At 38.2% G+C, this 23,874-nt stretch overlaps 1 long non-coding RNA gene and 1 pseudogene across 1 annotated transcript in view; one reads left to right on the top strand and one right to left on the bottom strand.

Annotated features, from left to right (window-relative positions):
• Positions 1-16,856, bottom strand: part of LOC105726281 (zinc finger protein 91-like) — a 58,834-nt pseudogene extending 41,978 nt beyond the window's left edge.
• LOC135276769 (uncharacterized) overlaps positions 1-23,874 on the top strand; it is a 53,286-nt gene that overhangs the window by 12,440 nt on the left and 16,972 nt on the right. The gene's annotated exons all lie outside the window — the stretch shown is intronic.

The raw sequence follows: 23,874 nt of genomic DNA, 5'->3' as shown, positions 1-23,874 counted from the left end.
GTGCTGCATTTCATTATATAAAAGTACAGTTAATATACTAATTTAATTTTACATTAAACATGTCTTCATATGACAATGCAGAATATTACTCTGAACATCTACATCATGCATCACTCAATATTATGTTATCCTTTAAGAGCCTCTCCACTCAGATTTTCAATGTGCATTTTACATTTTAATGTCTTTACTTTTCTATAGAAAAGATTATAAAAATGCCCACCTAATAAAAAACAATTTCTTGTCTAGAGGCCCAGGTGGGTGGACTACAAGGTCAGGAGTTTGAGACCAGCTTGACCAACATGGGAAAACCACATCTCTATTAAAAATATAAAAATTAGCTGGGTGTGATGGCAGGTGCCTGTAATCCCAGCTACTTGGGAGGCTGAGACAGGAAAATTGCCTGAATCCAGGGAGTGGAGGTTGCAGTGAGCTGAGTTGTGCCACTGCACTCCAGCAAGACTCTGTCTTAAAAAAAAAAAAAAATGCCAGATGCAGTGGCTCACACCTGTAATTCCAGCACTTTGGGAGGCCGAGGTGGGTGGATCACGAGGTCAGGAGTTCAAGAGCATTCTGGCCAACATAGTGAAACCCTATCTCTACTAAAAATACAAAAATTAGCTGGGTGTCATGGTGCGCATCTGTAATCCCAGCAACTCAGAGGCTGAGGCAAGAGAATCGCTTGAACCCAGAGGCAGAGGATGCAGTGAACTGAGACTGCGCCACTGCACTCCAGCCTGGGCGAAAGAGCAAAACTCCCTCTCAAAAGAAAAAACCAAAACAAAAAAGAATCTCTCCTATCTTTGATGCAGCAACAATTGATCCCATGCTTTCAGGTGTGAATCCAATAGAAATGAAGAAACAGGAAACAATTTCAGGATTGAATGATATTATTATTCACTTCTCAAAAAATCTGTAATATTTTTTAAGAAATATACTTTGAATGTAATAATAACTGCAAAAAAACCTTCTGATTCTCTTAAAGTTATATACAAAGAATTTTTCTACAACTTTAATTTTAGATTTTCTATACTCAGCACTCTGATTTAGGATATCTGATGTGTCAGTGCCTTATATATTTCTACCATAAATACTCTGATATTTACATAGACTTAATTATATATTAAATTTTTTTAACTTTTAATGCATCTGCAGAAATATCTTCTAGTATAAACTGTTATTTACTAAGATGTAGGTTTTGAAAAAGTGTTTTTCCAAATTTATTACATCTGCACAACTTCTCTTCAATATAAATCCCCTGATGCAGAATAAAGTTTGAGCAACTACTTCAGAGTTTTACTCTAGAACAAAATGTCTATAATAAGATCTGTGATACAAGTAAAGCAGTATAACTCTTTATATTTGTAATGTTCGTCTTCAAAATAAATACTCTTCACTATAAAAGTTTGTATTTTCTAAAACATCTTGATAGAAATTGCACTTATGCTTTTATTAAGTACGAATTCTCTGGTGTTAAGATGTGAGCATGTGGTGTGAGATGTGAGCAAGTAAGACGTAAGATATGAAAATGGATTTTTCAGTCTATATAATTTATCTCAAGTATAAATGCTTTCCTATACAATAAGGTGTGAGCATTGGCTACAAGTTTTGCCACATTGTTCACACGTGTAGGCCTTTTTTCTAGTATAAATTATCTTACCTAAATCAAGTGTGACAACAATTTAAAGGCCTTGTCTCATTCTTCAGATTTCTAGGATTTCTCACCATGATAATTTCTTTTATGGTTAGAAAAGTTTGAGGTGTTGTCAAAAGCATTGTCAAGTATTTCTGGTTTGTAGAGTTTCTTTCCAGTATAAATTATTTTATGTCGGTTAAGAATTGAGGGCTTATTAAAGGCTTTGCCATGTTTTTCACACTTGTAGGATTTCTGTAGAGTATATGAATTTAACACTTAGTAAGACTTGAGAACTGGTTAAAAGCTTTGCCACATTCTTCACATTTGTAGAGTTTCTCTCCAGTATGAATTATTTGTTTAATAAGGTTCAAGGAATAAAAGCATTGCCACATTCTTCATAGTTGTAAGGTTTCTTTCTAGTATGAATTTTCCTATGTTTAGTAAGAGTTGAGGATTGGTTAAAGGCTTTACCACAGTCTTCACATTTGTAAGGTTTCTCTCCAGTATGAATTATCTTATGTTTAATAAGGTTTGAGGACCGGTTAAAAGCTTTGCCACAGTCTTCACATTTGTAGGGTTTCCCTTGAGTGTGAATTTTCTTATGTGTAGTAAGAATTGAGGACCGATTAAAAGCTTTGCCACATTCTTCACATTTGTAAGGTTTCTCTCCAGTATGAATTATCTTATGTTTAGTAAGAGTTGAGGACCAATTAAAAGCTTTGCCACAGTCTTCACATTTATAGGGTTTCTCTCCAGTATGAATTATCTTATGTTTAGTAAGAGCTGAGGACCTATTAAAAGCTTTGCCACAGTCTTCACATTTGTAGGGTTTCCCTCGAGTGTGAATTTTCTTATGTGTAGTAAGGATTGAGGACCGATTAAAAGCTTTGCCACATTCTTCACATTTGTAAGGTTTCTCTCCAGTATGAATTATCTTATGTTTAGTAAGGTTTGAGGACCGATTAAAAGCTTTGCCACAGTCTTCACATTTATAGGGTTTCTCTCCAGTGTGAATTCTCTTATGTGTAGTAAGGATTGAGGACCGATTAAAAGCTTTGCCACATTCTTCACATTTGTAGGGTTTCTCTCCAGTATGAATCATCTTATGTGTAGTAAGGTTTGAAGACTCATTAAAGGCTTTGCCACATTCTTTACATTTGTAGGGTTTCTCTCCAGTATGAATTCTTTTATGTTTAGTAAGGGTTGAGGACCAGTTAAAGCCTTTGCCACATTCTTCACATTTGTAAGGTTTCTCTCCAGTATGAATTATCCTATGTGCAGTAAGTAGTGGGGACTGGTTAAAGGCTTTGCCACATTCTTCACATTTGTAGGGTTTCTCTCCAGTATGAATCATCTTATGTGTAGTAAGGTTTGAAGGCTCATTAAAGGCTTTGCCACATTCTTTACATTTGTAGGGTTTTTCTCCAGTATGAATTCTTTTATGTGTAATAAGGGTTGAGGAATGCTTAAAAGCTTTGCCACATTCTTTGCATTTGAAGGGTTTCTCTCCAATATGAATTCTCTTGTGTATAGTAATGGTTGAGAACCACTTGGAGGCATTGCCATGTTCTTCACATTGGTAAAAATTCTCCCCAGTATGAACTCTTTGATGTTGACTTAGGTGTAAAAGCATGCAAAATGATTTGTCACATTTTTCACATTTGAAAGGTTTATTTCTAGTCTGTCTTATATTATGTCTATTTGAATTTAAAAATTTATGAAAGACTTTCACATATTGATCACATTGAAATATTTTGCTCTGGGTAGTTGTGAAACACTGGTTGAGTTCATTATAAACTTCTTTGTGCACCTTATATTCATCCACCACACTTTCACAGCCTTTTCTTAACTGTAAATTCTCATGTCCACATTTTCCATATCTTCTCAGTATCACCTGTTGAAAAGAATCTTTTATGTCTTGCTCTGGCCAAAGGTATTTGGGAAAATAAGAACACATAGCTGAAAGAAATAAAAACAACGAATTTTTAAACTTAGTATACTTAGATAAACATACTTTACAAATCTAACCTATATTATAAAGGGAGCTGATTCCTGTAAACCCAGCACTTTGGGAGGCCAAGGCAGGCAAATCACTTGAGGTCAGGAATTTGAGACCAGCCTGATCAACATGGAGAAACCCTGTCTCTACTACAAATACAAAATTAGCTGTGCGTAGTGGCGCATGCCTGTAATCCCAGCTACTAGGGAGGCTGAAGCAGGAGAATCACTTCAACCTGGGAGGCAGAGGTTGTGGTGAGCCGAGATCACACCATGGCACTCCAGCCTGGGCAACAAGAGTGAAACTCCATCTCAAAAAAAAAAATTTCTGAAAGAAAAAATGTCAAAATAAATAGGCTCAACAAACAAACTAGGATACACACAAAGATATTTATAACAAACATATATATAAGAACAATTTCAAAAGTCACAGAAAAGAGAATGGAGCTACAAGATAAAAATGATGTGTCACTTACAAGCATAGTCTTATGAGAGAGGTGGTGAACTGTCAACAAAAACTGTGCAGGCCACAAAGAAACTGTATGATATAGTCAACATCCTGAAGAAAATAGCTATCAAGTGAGAATAATACTGTGCAGGCCACAAAGAAACTATGTGATATAGTCAACATCCTGATAAAAATAGCTATCAAGTGAGAATAATACCATCAGCATATCTATCCTGCCAAATAATTTTTTAAAAAGACCTTAAAACATAACCAAATTCTGAAAAATTATATTGCAATTCATATGCCCTAAATATAAAAGGAGCTGAAAGCAGTTGCTTTTACTGAAAATAACATGATTCAACAAAATAACACATAATTGTAAAAATACCTTATTTTCTGGGGAAAAAAATGTACATACACAAAAATGGAATTTCTTAGCATTATAATAATGGTGCAAAAACATTTTCAGTTATTTAAAAGTTGAAAGGTAAAAGCATATGTCATTATAAACATTTATTAATAAATATACAACATGATATATATAATTAGCAACATCAATGACAAATTTGAGGGCAGATATAATGAGAAAAAAAATTTTGAATGCAACTGAAGTTCATTTTCACCAGATTAAAATAGATTTTTGTATCTTTTAGAGGCTTTATGTAATCCCCAAGGTACCACCAAGAATATATCTGCATAGATACACAACACAAAATAAAAAAGTAAAAGCATATCAAGTATAAAAAAGATACAAAGACAGAAAAAGAGAATGAAGAACGAAGATACAAGAAGCAAATAAAACAAAATAACAATACTAAGTCTTCATAAGTGAAGAAAAATAAAATTATTTTCAGAGAAGCAAATGCTGAAGGAATACATCACCACCAGGCCTGCCTTGCTAGAGCTCTAGAAAGAAGCATTAAATATGGGATGAAAAAACCATTACCAGCCATTGCAAAAACACACTGAAGTACAAAATCAATGACACTATAAAACAACTATATAAACAGCTCTTCAAAATAGGTAGCTAGCACCATTTGGACAGAATGAAAACCACACATAACAATATTAGCCTTAAATGGAATAGGCTGAATGCCTCAATTGAAACACACAGAAGGGCAAGCTGGATATAGTTACGACCCATATGTATGCTGTATTCAAGAGCCATTTTACATGAAAAGACAAACACAGGCTCAAAGTAAAGGAATGGAGGAAAATTTACAAAGCATAGAAAAGCAGGGGTTGCAATCATAGTTTCTGATAAGACAAACTTTAAACCAACAAACATCAAAAAAGAAAAAAAATGCATTACATAATGGTAAAGAGATCAATTCAAGCAGCACCCAGATTCATAAAACACATTCTTAGAGACCTACAAAGAGACTTAGATTCCTACATAAGAATAGTGAGAGACTTTTAACACCCCACTGTTAATATTAGACAGATCCATGAGACAGAAAAGTAACAAGAGTATTCAAGACTTGAACTTAGCTGTGGGTCAAATGGCCCTGATAGATATCTACAGAACTCTCTAGCCACAAACACCACAATATACATTCTTCTAAGGTGCACATGGCAGTTAAATATACATATTGATCATATAATTGGAAGTAAAACACTTCTCAGCAAATTCAAAAGAACTGAAATGATAGTCTCTCGGACTGCAGTGAAATCAAATTAAAACACAAGAGTAAGAAACTCACCAGGCATGATGGCTCATACCTGTAATCCCAGCACTTTAAGAGGCTGAGGTGGGTGGATCACTTGAGGTCAGGAGGTTCGGTCAGCCTGGCCAACATGGTGAAACCCCATCTCTACCAAAAATACAAAAAGTTAGCTGAGCATGGTGACACATGCCTGTAGTCGCAGCTGCTCAGGAGACTGAGGCACAAGAATCACTTGAAGCCAGGAGGCAGAAGTAGCAGTGGGCCAAGACCATGCCACTGCACTCCAGACTGGGTGACAGAACAAGATTCTGTTCCAAAAAAAGCAAAACAAAAAACACCTGAAAAGTAAGAAACTCATTCAAAACCACACAATTACATAGAAATTGAGCAACCGGCTCCTGAATGACTTCTGGGTAAATAATAAAATCAGCATCAGGTATCTATGCCTACACCCTTCTGATCACACCTGATCTCTGTATCTAAGCAGGGTTGGGCCTTGCTGAGACTTGGATGTGAGACCACCTGGGAATACTGGGTGCTTTACGCTTTGGCTGGGCATGGTGGCTCACTCCATTCAACACTTTGGGAGACTAAGGCTGGCAGATCACCTGAGGTCAGGAGTTTGAGACTAGTCTGGCCAACATGGTGATACACCGCCTCTACTAAAAATACAAAAAACTTAGCTGGAGGGGCCGGGTGTGGTGGCTCACACCTGTAATCCCAGCACTTTGGGAGGCCGAGGCGGGTGGATCACGAGATCAAGAGATCGAGACCATCCTGGTCAACATGGTGAAACCCCATCCCTACTAAAAATACAAAAAGTAGCTGGGCATGGTGGCACATGCCTGTAATCCCAACTACTCAGGAGGCTGAGGCAGGAAAATTGCCTGAACCCAGGAGGCGGAGGTTGTGGTGAGCCGAGATCGAGCCATTGCACTGAAGCCTGGGTAACAACAGTGAAACTCCGTCTCCAAAAAAAAAAAAAAAGAAAAAGAGAAGAATAGATAATAATAAATGATAAAGGCGATATCACTACTGACCCCATAAAGTAAAAACAACCTTCAGAAAATACTGTAAACACCTGTATGCACATAAATTGAAAAATCTAGAAGAAATTAATAAATTCCTGGACGCATCCATCCTTTCAAGACTGAACCAGAAAGAAGTTGAATCCCTGAAAAGACCAATAACAAGTTCTGAAACTGAGGCAGTAAATAGCCTACCAACCAAAAAAAGTCCAGGACCAAATGAATTTATAGCTGAATTCTACCAGAGGTACAAAGAGAAACTGGTACCATTTGTTCTGAAACTATTGCAAATGATAGAAAAGGAAGGGACTCTTCTTTTTTTTTTAAGAAAGGAGTCTCGCTCTGTTGCCCAGACTGGAGTGCAGTGGTGCGATCTTGGCTCACTGTAGCCTCCGCCTCCTGGGTTCAAGCAATTCTCCTGCCTCAGACTCCTGAGTAGCTGGGACTTTAGGCATGTGCCACCACACCCGGCTAATTTTTCATATTTTTAGTAGAGACGGGTTTCATTGTGGGGATCACTCCAGCGTAGAGACCCCTAAGTGTCTCCGCCATAATGGAGTTTGAGCCCAGACACATTTCTCCCCTCCTGGACGCAGTCGAGCTAAGGGAAAGAAGGAAGTGCAAGAAGTTTGATTTTGCAGAAGTTTTCTGGTTCACTGATCTAACAGTTTGCCTGGGTGAAGGCTGTGTGGTTTCAATGCACATTCTATTTCTTGAAGTTTCTGTTCTGGGCTTGTTTTATGACTCTGTTACCAGGTACTCACTGAAGTTTGTGACTATTCATATGACATTTGAAATTGTTACCTCTAAGAATTATACCTTGGTTTGACCGTTGTAAAATGTGATCTTGTTTCTGTGTTTCTGATTATCGGATAAGTAGAAAAGGTCACCTGTTTGTTTTATGACTTCTTGATCAATCTTTATGACAGTTGATTGTATGCTTCTCCTTTTACTAGTTTTAACTTGAACCCCAGGCTTGCAATGTTGTGATTTTCTCTTCTCCTTTGTTGTGGTAACCTCACTAAGTAACCTGACGTCAGACACTGCAGGCTAAAGGGTATATAATGAGACCCTGTGCACAAAATAAATTGCTGACTTGGGCAATCCTCATCAGCCCTCCAGATCCCAAACTGTCCTGTCATTCTTTTCTTCCGCACACTCTCTCTTCCAGGTATTGGGACCCTCTTGCTGGTCAAGAGACCCCCGGCAGATGTGCCGATCTCACGGACCACAACATTTCATTATGTTAGCCAGGATGTTCTCAATCTCCTGACCTTGTGATCCATCTGCCTCTGCCTTCCAAGGTGCTGTGATTACAGATGTGAGCCACTGCGCCTGGCTGGGGCCTCTTCCTAACTCATTCTATAAAACCAGCATCATCCTGATATCAAGACCTGGCAGAAATTTAAAAAGATAAACAAACTTCAAGCCAATATCCCTGATAAACATCAATGCAAAAATTCTCAATAAAACACTAGCAAATTGAATCCAGCAGCACATCAAAAAGCTTATCCACCACAATCAAGTTAGGTTTATTCCCAGGATGCAAGGCTGGTTCAACATACAAAAATTGACGAACCTAATTCATCACATAAACAGATCTGAAGACAAAAACCACATGATTATCTCAATAGATGCAGAAAAGGCCTGTGACTAAATTCAACATTCCTTCATGTTAAAAACTCTCAATAAGCTAGGTATTCATGGAACATACCTCAAAATAATAAAAACTATCTATGACAAATCCATAGCCATTATCATACTAAAAGTGAAAAAGCTGAAAGCTTTCCCTTTGAAAACTGGCACCAGACAAGGATGCTCCCTCAGCACTCCTATTTAACATAGTATTGAGTTTTGACAGGGAAATTAGGCAAGAGAAATAAGTGATATTCAAATAGGAAGTCAAACTGTCTCTGCAGATGACAGGATCCTAGATCTAGAAAGCCCCATTGTCTAAGCCCAAAAGCTTCTTCATCTAATAAGCAACTTCAGGAAAGTATTGAGATACAAAATCAATGTGCAAAAAACACAAGCATTGCAATATGCCAACAATAAACAAGCAGAGAGCCAAACTACGAATAAACTCTCATTCACAATTGCTACAAAGAGAATAAAGTACCAAGGAGTAGAGCTAACGAGGGAAGTGAAGGACCTCTTCAAGGAGAACTGCAAACCACTGCACAAGAAAATCAGAGAGGACCCAAATAAAGAAGACAGAAAGAATCAATATTGTAGAGATGGCCATATTGCTCAAAGTAATTTATAGATTCAATGCTATTCAGACTAAACTACCATTAACATTCTTCGCAGAATTAGAAAAAAACTATTTTAAAATTCATATGAAACCCCAAAAGATCCCATATAGCCAAGAGAATCCTAAGCAAAAAGAACAAAGCTGAAGGCATCATGATATCCAACCTAAAAGTATACTACAAGACTATAGTAAACAAAGCTGCCTGGAACTGTTATAAAAACAGACACAGAGACCAATGGAACAGAATAGAGAACTCAGAAATAAGATTCCATATCTACAACCATCTGATCTTTGAAAAACGTGACAAAAACAAGCAATGGGAAAAGGATTCCCTTTTAATAAATGGTACTGGGAGAACTGGCTAGCCATATATAGAAAGTTGAAACTGGACCCCTTCTTCCACCTATACAAAAATTAAAGATGAATTGAAGACTTAAATGTGAAACTCAAAACTAGAAGAATCCTAGAAGAAAATCTAGGCAATACCATTCAGGACATAGGCATAGGCAAAGATTTTATGATGAAAGCAATTGCAACAGAAGCAAACATTGACAAATGGGATCTAATTAAACTAAAGAGCTTCTGCACAGCAAAAGAAATTATCATTAGAATGAACAGACAATCTACAGAATGGAAGCACATTTTTGCAGTCTATCCATCTGACAAAGGTTAATATCCAGAGTCTACAAAGAACTTAAACAAATCTACAAGAATAAAACAACCCCACTGGAAAGTGAACAAAGAACAAGAATAAACATTTCTCAAAAGAAGACATTTATGTGGCCAACATGAAAAACATTCAACATTAGTGATCATTAAAGAAATGCAAATCAGAATCACAATGAGATACCATCCCACGCCAGTCAGAATGGTGATTATTAAAAAGTCAAGAAACAACAGTGTTGGTGAGGATATGGAGAAACAAAAATGTTTTTACACTTTTGGTGGGAATGTAAATTAATTCAACCATTGTGAAAGCCAGTATGGCGGTTCCTCTAAGACCTAGAACCAGATATACTATTGAACCCAGCAATCCCATTACTGGGTATATGCCAAAGGAATATAAACCATTCTATTATAAAGATACATGGATGTGTATCTTCATTGCAGCACAGTTCACAATAGCAAAGACGTGGAATCAACCCAATGCCCATCTATGATAGACTGGATAAGGAAAATGTGGTACACATGCACGGTGGAATACTATGCAGCCATAAAAAGGAACAAGATCAGGTGCAGCAAACTACTACGGCACACATTTACTTATGTAACAAACCTGCACATCCGGCACTTTTGGTGGGAATGTAAATTAATTCAACCATTGTGAAAGCCAGTATGGTGATTCCTCAAGATCTAGAACCACATATACTATTGGACCCAACAATCCCATTAGTGGATATATACCAGAAGAATATAAATCATTCTATTATAAAGATACATGGATGTGTATCTTCACTGCAGCACAATTCACAATAGCAAAGACATGGAATCAACTCAAATGCCCATCTACAATGGAGTGGATAAAGAAAATGTGGTACCAGGCATGGTGGCTCATGCCTGTAATCCCAGAACTTTGGGAGGCTGAGGTGGGTGGATCACGAGGTCAGGAGTTCGAGACCAGCCTTACCAACAAGGTGAAACCCCATCTCTATTAAAAATGCAAAAATTGGCCAGGCGCGGTGGCTCACGCCTGTAATCCCAGCACTTTGGGAGGTCGAGGCGGGCGGATCACAAGGTCAAGAGATCAAGACCATCCTGGCCAACATGGTGAAACCCCGTCTACTAAAAATACAAAAATTTGCTGGGTGTGGTGGCGCACACCAGTAGTCCCAGCGACTCAGGAGGCTGAGGCAGGAGAATTGCATGAACCCAGGAGGAGGAGGTTGCAGTGAGCCGAGATTGTGCCACTGCACTCCAGCCTGGTGCCTAGCAACAGAGTGAGACTCTGTCTCAAAAAAAAAGAAAAGCAAAAATTATCCAGGCATGGTGGCATGTACCTGTAATCCCAGCTACTCAGGAGGCTAAGGCAGGAAACTCACTTGAACCCAGGAAGCGGAGATTGCAATGAGCCAAGATCATACCACTGCACTCCAGCCTGGGTGACAGAGTGAGACTCCATCTCAAAAAAAAAATAAAAATAAAAAAATAAAAGGTGCTCTACTTGATTATCCTCTTTACAGAAAAACAGTTTTTCAGTAATCCCTGAAAAAAATGCCTTCATGAGCCAGGCATCATGGCTCACATGTGTAATGACAACTATTTGGCACACTCAGGTTGGAGAATTTCTTCAGGCCAGGATTTCAAGACCAGCCCTGGCAATAAACAAGACCCCATCTCCAAAGCAAGTGCCTTTAAGAGACCTTTGAGATTTAGGGAGGGAATTGTGAAACTCTGCTAAAGCCCAAAATTGAGGAGTGTTTTTTTCAGAGGACAGGACCTCATTCAGGTGGGAAACTACCTGGTGTTGGCTACAGAACAAGAAACGGCCCAACCAACTTGGTCCCACTGAGAATTCTGAAGTTAGCCCTGTAATTATTACAATCTCCTCCCAGTTACAGTCTGAGAGAGATCCTGCCCTACCAGAGACGTGGAGGAAGATACCCATTTACAGCCACACAGTTTTTACTGTGGCCCCTCAAGCAGTTGAATAACTCAGTTCCAGATCTCTGAGCCAAAATTCATTACCACTTTTGCCTAAACAGAAAGTCACACAGTGACCTGAGACCACTCTGTGTACTCACTCAGTGAAAGCCATACCCATTCACCTGCTGATGTAAGGGCCATGATATATGGACCCAACTGCAGAAATCTGTCCTACAGATCAAAGTCCTGAGGGATATTCAATCTGTCCAAAAATAAAATGGAAATTACAATTACCCAAACCCTTTGTAACAGGCCACCTAAAGGTGGACCCTAGTGCAGATGCAGCAGCCTGTGACCAAGCTACAAACCCTCCACTACAAACCTAGAGGGCATCTCATCATTCTAGGGACACAACAGAAAATGATCTTTGCCTCCTGAAACCAGTTTATAAAAGCTTTAGGAGTTGTTGCTCCTTCAAATTCACAGACACCAATATAAAAACATATTGTGCCCACCGTCAATGCTTCTATTTTAATGTGGGACTGAAAGTGTGTGGCACAAGAATTACTCAAAAACATTTTTAAAAGCCATTGGAATTGAAGAGAAATAAGTAAAAATTGCTGTTTGTGGATCATATGATCTTATATATAAAAAACCATAAACAATACATTAAAATTTGTCTAAACTAATAAATACAGTCAGTAACTTAACAAAATATAAAATTAACATAGAAGTTATGATTCCATACACAACACAAAATATGTGATACAATAGAGAAAGAAAACAATCTTACTTATAATAGCATTAAAATAATAAATTTCTGAGAACAAATTTAACCAAGAAGATGAACAATCTTTGCAATGAAATATATAAGATATTAATGAAAGAAATTAGAGAAGACAAAAATAAATTTAAAAATATTTTATGTTGGCTGAGTGTGGTGGCTCACACCTGTAATCCCAGCACTTTGGGAGGCTGAGGCAGGTGGATCATGAAGTCTGGAGATAGAGACCATCCTTGACAACATGGTGAAACCCTGTCTCTACTAAAAATACAAAAATTAGCCAGGCATGGTGACACATGCCTGTAATCCCTGCTACTTGGGAGGCTGAGGTAGGATACTCACTTTAACTCGGGAAGTGGAGGTTGCAGTGAGCCAAGATTGCACCATTGCACTGAAGCCTGAGTGACACAGTGAGGATATGTCTCAAAAAAAAAAAAATTATGTCTATGGACTGAAAGAATAAATATTGCTGGGCACGGTGGCTCACTCCTGTAATCTCAGCCCTTTGAGAGGCTGAGGCCGGCATATCACCTGAGGTCATGAGTTCCAGACCAGCATGACCAACAGAAGAAACCGTCTGTAGTAAAAATACAAAATTAGCCAGGAGTGGTGGTGCATGCCTGTAATCCCAGCTATTCGGGAGGCTGAGGTAGGAGAATCGCTTGAACCCAGGAGATGCAAGTTGCGGTGACCCGTATTGCACCATTGCACTACAGCCTGCGAAACAAGTGAAACTCCATCTCAAACAAAAACAAACAAACAAAAAACAACAAAAAAAGAAAGAATAAATATTGTTAAAGTGCCATATTATGAGTATTCTATACAAGTAAACTTCCTATCAAAATTCCACTGGCATTTTTTTCATAGTAATAGAAAATACAATTCTAAAATTTATAAGAAACTACAATAAACTTAAATAGCCAAAGCATTCTTGAGAAAAAAGAACAAAGCAGAGGAACATCATAATTTACCGTTTCTTATTTATTTATTTATTTATTTATTTATTTAATTTTATTTTTTTGAGACGACATTTTGCTCTTTTTGCCCAGGCTAGAGGGCAATGGCACCATCTTGGCTCACTGCAACCTCTGCCCTCCAGGTTCAAGCAATTCTCCTGCCTCAGCCTCCCAATTAGCTGGGACTACAGGCATGCCACTACACCTAGATAATTTTTGCATTTTCAGTAGAGACGGGGTTTCACCTTGTTAGTCAGAACCACCCTCCTTGGCCTCCCAAAGTGCTGGGATCACAAGCGTAAGCCACCATGCCCAGCATAATTTTCAATTTCAAACTATATTTTAAGACTATAGTAATACAAACAGAATGGAATATGCAGAAAAATTAACAAAGACGCCTCTAATGCAACAGAAATCACTACTCTCACACATTCCAGACATGAAGCAAAAAGAACTAATAGTTTCACAGAGGTTTTCAAAATTATGCAAATATTTGTGTGTCCCCCCCCAAACAATTAAAAAGCAGATTGTACAGTCTCTAATATGCCATGAAGAGGACTTTGGCTCTCACTGGAAATGAAGGAATGTCACCCAAGGAAAAGTACAATTTTTAGAGAATTTAAAAGCGTAAGACAAAAGATGCCCCCACGTGAGAGAAAAATTTAAGAAAATAATCAGGCTTCCCAAAAACTATTTGCTTTTCAACATACCTTCCCAAATCAAGTTGTAAGAACTGGCTTTTTTTTTTTTTTTTTTTTTTTTTTTTTGACCTTTGGACCTCTCATCTGTGATGTCTATTGTGTTCACTTTCACCTACCATTGGGTCTGGCCACCATCTCATGTCTCTTCATATTACAGGGCTCTTTTCCTTGCACCAGACAGGTGATTGGGTTTTGCTTAGAGACAGCAATACCTGCTTTGTTAAAAATAAATAACATGTATCATTCTTATATTCTCTAATTACTAACCTAGTACTGTGCTCAGTAAAAAGTATGTAATAGAATATTCTAGAAAATAATCCCCAAATACTAATTAATGAGAGACATCTCTAAATATTTAGAAAATATTTTAAATTTGTAGGTCCTTAATTTTACTACCTAGTACTTATGAATCAAAAATTGATGGTGGACCGGGCGCAGTGGCTCACGCCTGTAATCCCAGCACTTTGGGAGGCCGAGGCGGCAGATCACAAGGTCAAGAGTTTGAGACCATCCTGGCCAACATGGTGAAACCCCGTCTCTACTAAAATACAAAAATTAGCCAGGCTTGGCAGCATGTGCCTGTAGTCCCAGCTACTCGAGAGGCTGAGGCAGAAGAGTTGCTTGAACCCAGGAGGCGGAGGTTGCAGTGAGCCGAGATCGTGCCACTGCACTCCAGCCTGGCGACAGAGCGAGACTCTGTCTAAAAAAAAAAAAAAAATTGAAACAAAAAATTGATGGTGGTAAATAGAGTTTAAAATGTGGGCAATGATATTTTATGCCACTAAACTTTAGGAATTACCATTAATCTAGAGTAAAGGATACAGGTCAGCTGAGGAATGTGGAAAGTTCAAGTCAAGATGAAACATGTTGAATAAATTCTTTTCTACATAAACCAATTCATCAAGATTTTCTTAAAACAGAAATCCAAAAGTCATTTATACAAAGCATAAATTACCAAAATAAAAAATTCTACAGAAAAGGAGACATAAAACTTTTAGGATATATTAATAATTGTGTATTAAAGTTATACTCACCCAAGAAGACCAGGTTTCTGTAGTTCTCTAACATCACATTTCTATATAAATTCTGCTGAGCAGGGTTCAGGCATTGCCACTCCTCCAGAGAGAATTCTATGGCCACATCCCTAAATGTCAGTGTCTCCTGAAAAACACACAGACACACATATATTTAACAAGTGGCCATGGGAGTTTCTTATTTGAGTTAAAGTGAAATGAGAGAGTAAAGACAATTGGTTCTGACTTATAAAAATAACTGAAATTATCCAATAATTTTCAACACAGAAATATTCTCTAATGTATTCTCTTCCTTTGAGGGAAGAGGATGGCATAAGATACACATCACCAGTGCCTATCTGATACTCTTCTGGATGATAAACTGTGGGTGGGAGACCCCATAAGTATGAGGAAGAAGTCAGAAGCCTCAACCTGTTCCCATATAAATAATGAAGAAGAAAATAACTAGAGATATAACTATAGTAGTTATTCCTAGGTGATCTTAGTTATTCATAGGTAACCATTAAGATATATATACATATACTCAGCATAATCTTTTACTAAAGCCTCTCAGGTCAAAGTATGAACCTAAGGTGACACTGTGAAAGAAGTGACCCTAATGCAAGACACTCTAAGCCCTCATGAAAAATTGGGCTGTCATGCCCATGTAAGGGCTGCGGGAGGGTGTCCTGGCTGTGCAGCAGCGCCAGCACTGGGAAAGCTCCTGCTGTTTAGCCAGCTGTGGAAGGGGACGTTTACGATGTCTCCTTCTCCGGAGGAGCTAGGAGAAAACTCCGTATGTGACATCCGGGGACTTAATTGTCTCTATGTGATACTGTGCTTCAGTGTTCATATTCCAAGGCCACTTTCATGTTCCACTTCTGCACCTGGTTCTTCTTTTTCTTAGACGATATTAGTAATACTAACATAAATCTTAAGGTCTTTATTCTTTCTTGATAAGTATGAAAAAAGTGTTGACGCATTATGCTTCTTACCTCATCTTGGCTACTTGAAAGTTCTGGGCCGCCATTCCTACAGCACATAATGTACTTGACCCTACCACTGATAACCATTACCTCACCCTACCTACCCTGCCCCTGCTTTTTATTCAATAAAAGTCAGAGTGTCCAGGCACTCAGGGCCGCTGCTGGACTCTGTGCTTTGGCTGGCAGTGGACCCCTGGGCCCAAACTCTGTTTTCTCTTTCTCAGTGTCTTTGTCTTTTATTTCCACAGTTTCTCATCTCCACACCTGTAGAGAGGGGCTCACAGGACCCTGTAAGGGCTGGACCCTACAATAAAATATATAATTAAGGACATAAACACAAATGTATACATTTTTTAGTGTTATATTTACATCATAATGAGTTGTGTATATTTTCAGACAAAGAAAACATGATGAGTTATAAGGTAACTCTCAAATTTAAATGTGTACAATAAACTAGAAATTGTGTCATGACAGTTTTTTTTTTTTTTTCCAAAAGATCTGGAATAAAGTCTTAGTTTTTAAAATTCTAACAAGGTCACTAGTAATGCCAGTGTTTTTGACCCAAGAAGACTATTTTGTCAAACATTCAGTAAGTAAAAGACTGTTTTTCCCAATTTTTCTGGCCTGTAAACAAAGATAAGAGCTGGCCAGGCACGGTGGCTCATGCATGTAATCCCAGCACTTTGGGAGGCTGAGGTGCTCAGATGACAAGGTCAAGAGATCAAGACCATCTTGGCTAACATGATGAAACCCCATCTCTACTAAAAATACAAAAATTAGCTGGATGTGGTAGCACAAGCCTGTAGTCCCAGCTACTCGGGAAGCTGAGGCAGGAGAACTGCATGAACCCAGGAGGCAGAGGTTACAGTGAGCCAAGATCATGCTACTGTACTCCAGTCTGGTGACAGAGCAAGACTCTGTCTCAAAGAAAAAAAAAAGAGTCTTCATTTTCCAAAGACAGGTGCAAAAAATAAAAAGTAAAAATAAAAACCTAAGAAAAAATGGCAGGTGCCAGATTAAATGTGATGGTTTATGCACATTAGCTGCATAAAGACACTTGATAATGAAGAGAAAAATAATTAACTCTATAGTTTAAAAAAAAAAAAAAAAAAAAGAGAGCTCTTTAACCAAGTAAATTATTAACATCAACTACCCAGAACAATTTTTCATGATGTGCTATTGCACACAGAAATGCCCCTCAAAAAGTAAATTATAGACTGAATTTAACCATAAAGAAAAATTAGTTTTATGCAAAGGTGAAGATATCTTCCATATTCTATACTTTTTAACAATGATTTTAAGTAATCTTTCTTTGGCACCCTAGAGAGCAGATATCTCTCAATAATTTTTTTCAGAACTTCCTGGGTAATAAATGCCATCCCATTTAAATAAGTATTTTCATAATCCTGTTCTGCACAGTGCTAATGGAGAACACAGATGAAACCTCAACATTACATGTTCTCCATCTTTACTAAGAACCTCAGCTTTCCCCCAATAGGAATCATGAGTATCCACATCTTCCCATGTTCAACAGCAACAAAAGGAACACTTTTAATATGGAAGATCATAAATTTATGGTAGGAATTCTGCATTGCATATAAGAAGCCATGATGTAGAGAAGGCTCTCATACATAGGAAAGAAATATTTTTTAGAAACTCCTGACTATCACATCAATTTTAAAAAGTACTTGAAACAAACTCACTGGGGAGGAAAAACACAAGTAGAGAAGTAAAGGTTTGTGAGTACTAAATGCTTGGCACTCCAGGAGGCAGAGTGGACACAGCTCTTGATCTGAGACATGTTTACCTGAAAAGAAGCCATTTTTCCTCTTTTTCCTCCTTCTCTGGAAATCCTTTTCAGAGAAAATTCTCTGGACAAGTAATATCTGTATCTTGAGAAAATTCCCTTAAAGACATCAGCACCACCTGCTTACCTGCTAGCCTCACACCCACAGACAGAAGGACCAAGACCAAAAGGTCCACCCATTTCTCTCCTTTAAAACAGAAGAGATTCAGGAACAATGAGCTTTTCCATGGAAATAAAAATATATGTTCTTCTTCTTCTATCTGCAGGTGCCCTCCCTCCCACACACACCAGCAATTTCTGCTACAGTAATGTATAAGCCACACTGCCCTGTCCCTACCAAAGCAAAGGTGACACTTAACTTTCAGGAATGTATCTTGAAGCCCTCATACTTGATTCTGGCCTCATCTTAGAGTCATATGAGGCACTTAATTAAAATAACATGAATGCTTCCATCCAGAACAATAAACAAAACCAGTGAAAAGGGCACAAGTAAGATTTCTGCAAATTGACCATGTAATCTGAGTGAGAAAAGTGGGCTGATAAGCACTGCCTCTCAGGCTTTAATGAGCTTAAAAATTACTTGGTAATGTTGGTCCCACTCTGTTTAATGTGAATCTGCAGGTTTGGAAAAATTCCATGAATAGGTGTTTCAAATAAGTTCCCTGCCAGTGCACATCTTGCTCCCCCTGGATTCATTATTAGCAGTAGAGAAAGCAGGCACAGCAGAGATTCCCTTACACTCAGCACTCTTGTTATAACACAATACTTCTGATACAAATGAAGACAACCAATCTCCATCCTGAAGTTTCATATTCTTTGCTGGCTCTTTTAAAGTTTCCAGAGGAAACAGAAAGCAGCAATTTCTGAATAAGTCTCCATCTGAAAAACAACATGTACACATGTAATAATGCAATGTTTATTAAGCAGGTACTGTCTGCTCAAGAGTATGTTACAAAGCACTGTGCTGGGAATAACACGTTATGTGATTTCATCCTCATAACACCCTGGAAGTTGATATCAACAGTTCAATAATTCTCAGGATTTAGATAAAAGGTCTGCCATTTCTATTTCTTCTTCTGTTTCTCTGTCATTGATTTTTTTTAAATGTATAGAATAAAAGTTAAATACAGACAGATGAGAGGAATATAGAAAAAGTTTAATGTCTTTTAGAGAAATTTTTATTGTGTTTATATTTACTTTTTGTTACTTGTGGAGCAACTACTTGATCTGCAGGAATAGAACACAAGTTACTAAATGGAATGTTTCTCTAAGCAATGGTTTTAACACAAAATTTACAAATTAAAATCTCAAAATATATATTTATTTTTCTCATTTACTTGCTTTTGGGTTTCTGAAAATTGTGAGCACCAGCTCTAGAAAAGCAGAATTCACCAGACAAAACTCTTATTTATTGATTTATTTGACAAATTCTTGCTCTGTCACCCAGGCTGGAGTGCAATGGCATGATTATCCATTTACTGAATGACCATATGAAATGGAAGCAATTAGTTTATCTGTTTGAGTCACCAGACCTCCTCTTTGTCTTTCACCCAAGTACCAGAAAACTGGAGAAACTCTCATGTTGGTACCAACTAAAGTTATCTCTTGTATGAGGGAAGAAAAAAAAAAAAAAACAGGATTATTTCTTTCTCTTATACTGAGACAGAAGCAGAGTTAATCACTCTCGTTAGTCTGACACAGTTATGCCCTGGACATCCTCAAATGTCTCAAAGATGGCCAGGTGATTGTGAGAGGGTTCTTAGTGACCTGGGGCTGATGGCCCAATGATAAACCAGGCTGGAGAAGACTCAGGCTGATTCTAAATAGAAAATGTAACCACCCTGGTGGAGCTCTAGGACCTGGATCACCAATTCTGATTCATTTGCTTTTAGGTAAGAGAAAGGACACTATACTCCAACATTGTATTTTACAGGTAGGTATAGTTGTGGTCATAGTTCTGGATGCTTTGTGGCCTTGATCTCTCACTATTAAGATGCTTATTTAAACTTAAAGATTATGTCATCAGACTGTATTTACACCTGGAGCCTTTCACATAACTGTAGCAGGTCACTGAACAAGATCAGAAAAGCTCAAAAAGACACACTCTCAAAGGGGGATTTTAGATGTCTATGTTGATATCTCACAATTCAGACAATGCCTCCTGTTAAGTTTTCTGTATATTCTCAATCCAAAATCTAGTCCTGTCGTGAACCCCAGGCAGAGGCCAGACCTTATGTGCAGATTCTAGGTGGGATCAACCTGGCTTGCCTCCTTGGGTGTTACAGCAGAGTACAATCAGAGGAGAAATCTCCTCTTAGAGGCTGCTCTCATACACTCTAAGTAATATGTCTACCTAAAAGGAAAAAGCTGAGGCAACATGAATATAAGTAGAGAGTTCACTTAGGCCAAACATGAGGATTGTAACCCTGAAGCAAAGATACATCCTCCAAAGACTGAACAACAACAACAGCAACAAAAGAGAATCCCTGAATAGGCCAATAACAAGCTCCAAAATTCAATTAGTAATAAATAGCCTAACAACCAAAAAAAACACAGGACCAGACAAATTTACAGCTGAATTCTACCTGGCGTACAAAGAACTGGTACCACTTCTACCAAAATTATTTCAAAATACTAGATAAAAGGGACTCTTTTTCAACTCATTACATAAGAATAGCATCATTCTGATACCAAAACCTGGCAGAGATAAAACACAAACATAAAACGCTTCAGGCCAATATCCAAGATAAACACTGAAGACAATATTCTCAAAAAAATACTAGCAAATCGAATACAGGAGAACCCAAAAAAGCTAATTCAGTGTGATCAAGTAGGTTATATCTCTGGGATGCAAGGCTCTTTCAACATACAATTAATAAATGTTATTCATCACATAAACAGAACAAAAGACAAAACCACAAGACTATCTCAATAGATGCTACAAAAGCTTTCAATAAAATTTAACATCTTTCATGTTTAAAACCCTCAAAAAGCTAGGCACTGAAGGTACATACTTCAAAATAGTGAGTCATCTATGACAAACTTACAATCAACATATTGAATGGACACAAGCTAGAAGCATTCCTCCTAGAAAACTGGCACAAGGATGCTTTCTCTCAAAACTCCTATTCAACATAGAATTGGAAGTCTTGGCCAGAGCAATCAGGGAAACGATGAAAACAAAAGGCATCCAAAAAGGAAGAGAGGAAGTCAATCTATTCCTATGTGTAAATAAGTAGATCCTATATCTTCAAAACACTACAGTCTCAGCAGAATTGTTTTTTTTTTTTTTTTTTTTTTGAGACGGAGTCTCGCTCTTGTTACCCAGGCTGGAGTGCAATGGCGCGATCTCGGCTCACCGCAACCTCCGCCTCCTGGGTTCAGGCAATTCTCCTGCCTCAGCCTCCTGAGTAGCTGGGATTACAGGCACGCGCCACCATGCCCAGCTAATTTTTTTGTATTAGTAGAGACGGGGTTTCACAATGTTGACCAGGATGGTCTGGATCTCTTGACCTCGTGATCCACCCGCCTCGGCCTCCCAAAGTGCTGGGATTACAGGCTTGAGCCACCGCGCCCGGCCAGCCAAGGCAATTTTAAGCAAAAAGAACAAAGCTGGAGGCATTACATTACCCCACTTCAAACCACACTCACTAGAGGGCTACGGTAACCAAAGCAGCATGGTACAAAAACAGACTCATAGACAAATGCAACATAATAGAAAGCCCAGAAATAATGCCCCACACCTCCAACAATCTGATCTTTGACAAAGCTGACAAGAAGAATGTGGGGATAATTCCTTACTTAATAAACGTGTTGAAATGTAGAAGATTGAAAATTGTCATCTCTCTCTCTCTCCCTCCCTCCCACCCTCCCTCCCTCCTTCCCTCTCTCTCTCTCTCTCTCTCATATCTACAGGACCATGGGACATGGGGATCTTTTCTGGAAAAGTTAAGTGCTAATGGGACTGCTGGAAAACTCTCTTTGCTACCAAGGAGCGACCACCTGAACTTTTTATTATCACTGTAATGGGAAGGTCTTTGTCTGGCCCCCTGAGCTCTTTGCCTTCCCCACCCTGCCACAAGCAATGCCTTTTCTCTTTTCCCTTTCTTATCTTTTCTATTACTCAGATTAACCATCTTGCCCAGAGACCACAAGTTGAAACTCCTGATCGGAGGCTGAATTAACAATGACAGGGCCCAACTAGGGACAAGTTTAAGTCTTACCAGTTTGATATCAGTTGCTAAGCAGAGTGGCTAATGTCTATGTTTGTCACACATGTTTTGCTCTGGCCAGAAGAGAAAAAGATGATTTTCCTTTGTGTTGTGGCTTGGCCCCCAGGGCTGTGGTGCACCCAGCCATGTCACTAGGGCCACTCAGGGAAAGGAAACCCAGAAGCCCGGCATGCTGGCAAAAACAGTAAAAAGTCTTACCAGACTTTTGCCCTCTCTCTATGCAAAGTTGTTAAATGAATGGTTAAAAAAAAAATTACTGTTTATCTCCTGTGTAAAGTTCTAATTAATTAGAAAATGCGTTTGTGAGGCTAGTCTTAAGCTGTCACACATCTGTTGTACTTTGTGCTATCAATCTGTCTTTCTGTATTGTTCTGTCATTAAGGGGGTACCTTAGGATAGAATGCAGGCCTAGGACCCCTTAAGGCTGCCGTTCAGGTTGGTCCAGCAAAGTGCTCAGTCATGTCCTTGGATGCTTGACCTTGTAACCACATGACAGTCCTTTCTCTTGGTCTCCACCATCAATGGTGGCCCAGGTTCAGGGTTCAATTCCCAGCTTAGGGAATGAGTACTTTCTTGTTTGGTATTTGGGTGACTGTTACTATTTGTTGATTCTCTTCCCCTCCAGGAAGCATCTTGAATTTTCCTTTTTCAGAACACCTGTGAAGTTACTTTTAATAAAATTAAAAAGCCAGAGATATTGGCTATTTGACCTGACTAAACTCTGGTAATAAGAAATTTAAAAGGACTTTTTAAAAGAGCACTATGGTTAAAAGTCAGCTTAATTAAAAGCAGATATTCAAGCTCTAACAGCCTGGAACTCCTTGGGAAAAACAGAAGACGCATGACAGACTCTGTTTTGGGAAACACCCCTTTTTTCTCATGAAACCCCAGGAGTTGTAAGTGGATAGACCCTTCTCAAAATCTAAGTTTCTGTTCTGTTTTGCATTGCATTATCTGGTATTTCCGACTTGTGAAGTATCAAAAATTACTTCACATTATAAAAGAACTTTGGCATGTAATAACTAGGTGAGAAATATACTTTTCAAATGGCTAATAAGAGTTATGGGGAAATACTCAGCTCTTCACATTTGGATCAGAGAAACATACTCTTGACCCTCACTGTTAAATACAAATGTCTTCAAAATATAAAAATTTGTTCTAAATTATATATGTCAGATTTACCAAATACTTTCTGGTCATAGATTGGTTTTTTGACTTTAAAAAATTGTTCAATTTATGTATCTTGAAGCCATTAAATTATAAGGCCTTGGGACATATGAAATTAGCCATGCCCCCTAAATATACAAAGGTTATAAAGAAAAGAGATTTTGGCCAGACACAGTGGCTCATGCCAGTAATCTCAGCACTTTGAGAGGTCAGGAGTTTGAGACCAGCCTGGCCAACATGGTGAAACCCTAACTCTACAAAAAATACAAAATTTAGCCAGGCGTGGTGGCAGGTGCCTGTAATCGCAGCTACTCAGTAGGCTGAGGCAGGAGAATTGGTTGATCCCGGGAGGCAGATGCTGCAGTGAGCCAAGATCACATCTGAATCTTAAAAAAAAAGAAAAAAGGAAAGAAAAGAGATTTTATATATGAAAAGACCTTAGATAGTAAATTTTTATCCTAAAATGCCTTATTATTTAAAAAGAGGGATGTTTAGGACAAATAAGAAAGTCTAAACATATTGTAGATGATCAGTGTAAGTCTTGAAATAATTCACTAAAGGAAATTTATGCAAGAAATATTGTACAATTTAAAGGTCATTAGGCCTCTTAAAGATGT

This window comes from Aotus nancymaae, unplaced genomic scaffold (genome assembly GCF_030222135.1).
Source record: "Aotus nancymaae isolate 86718 unplaced genomic scaffold, 86718_ANA_hifiasm-v0.15.2.pri h1tg000028l, whole genome shotgun sequence".
Taxonomy (NCBI): Eukaryota; Metazoa; Chordata; class Mammalia; order Primates; family Aotidae; genus Aotus; species Aotus nancymaae.
This window is presented reverse-complemented; position numbering and strand designations above follow the sequence as displayed.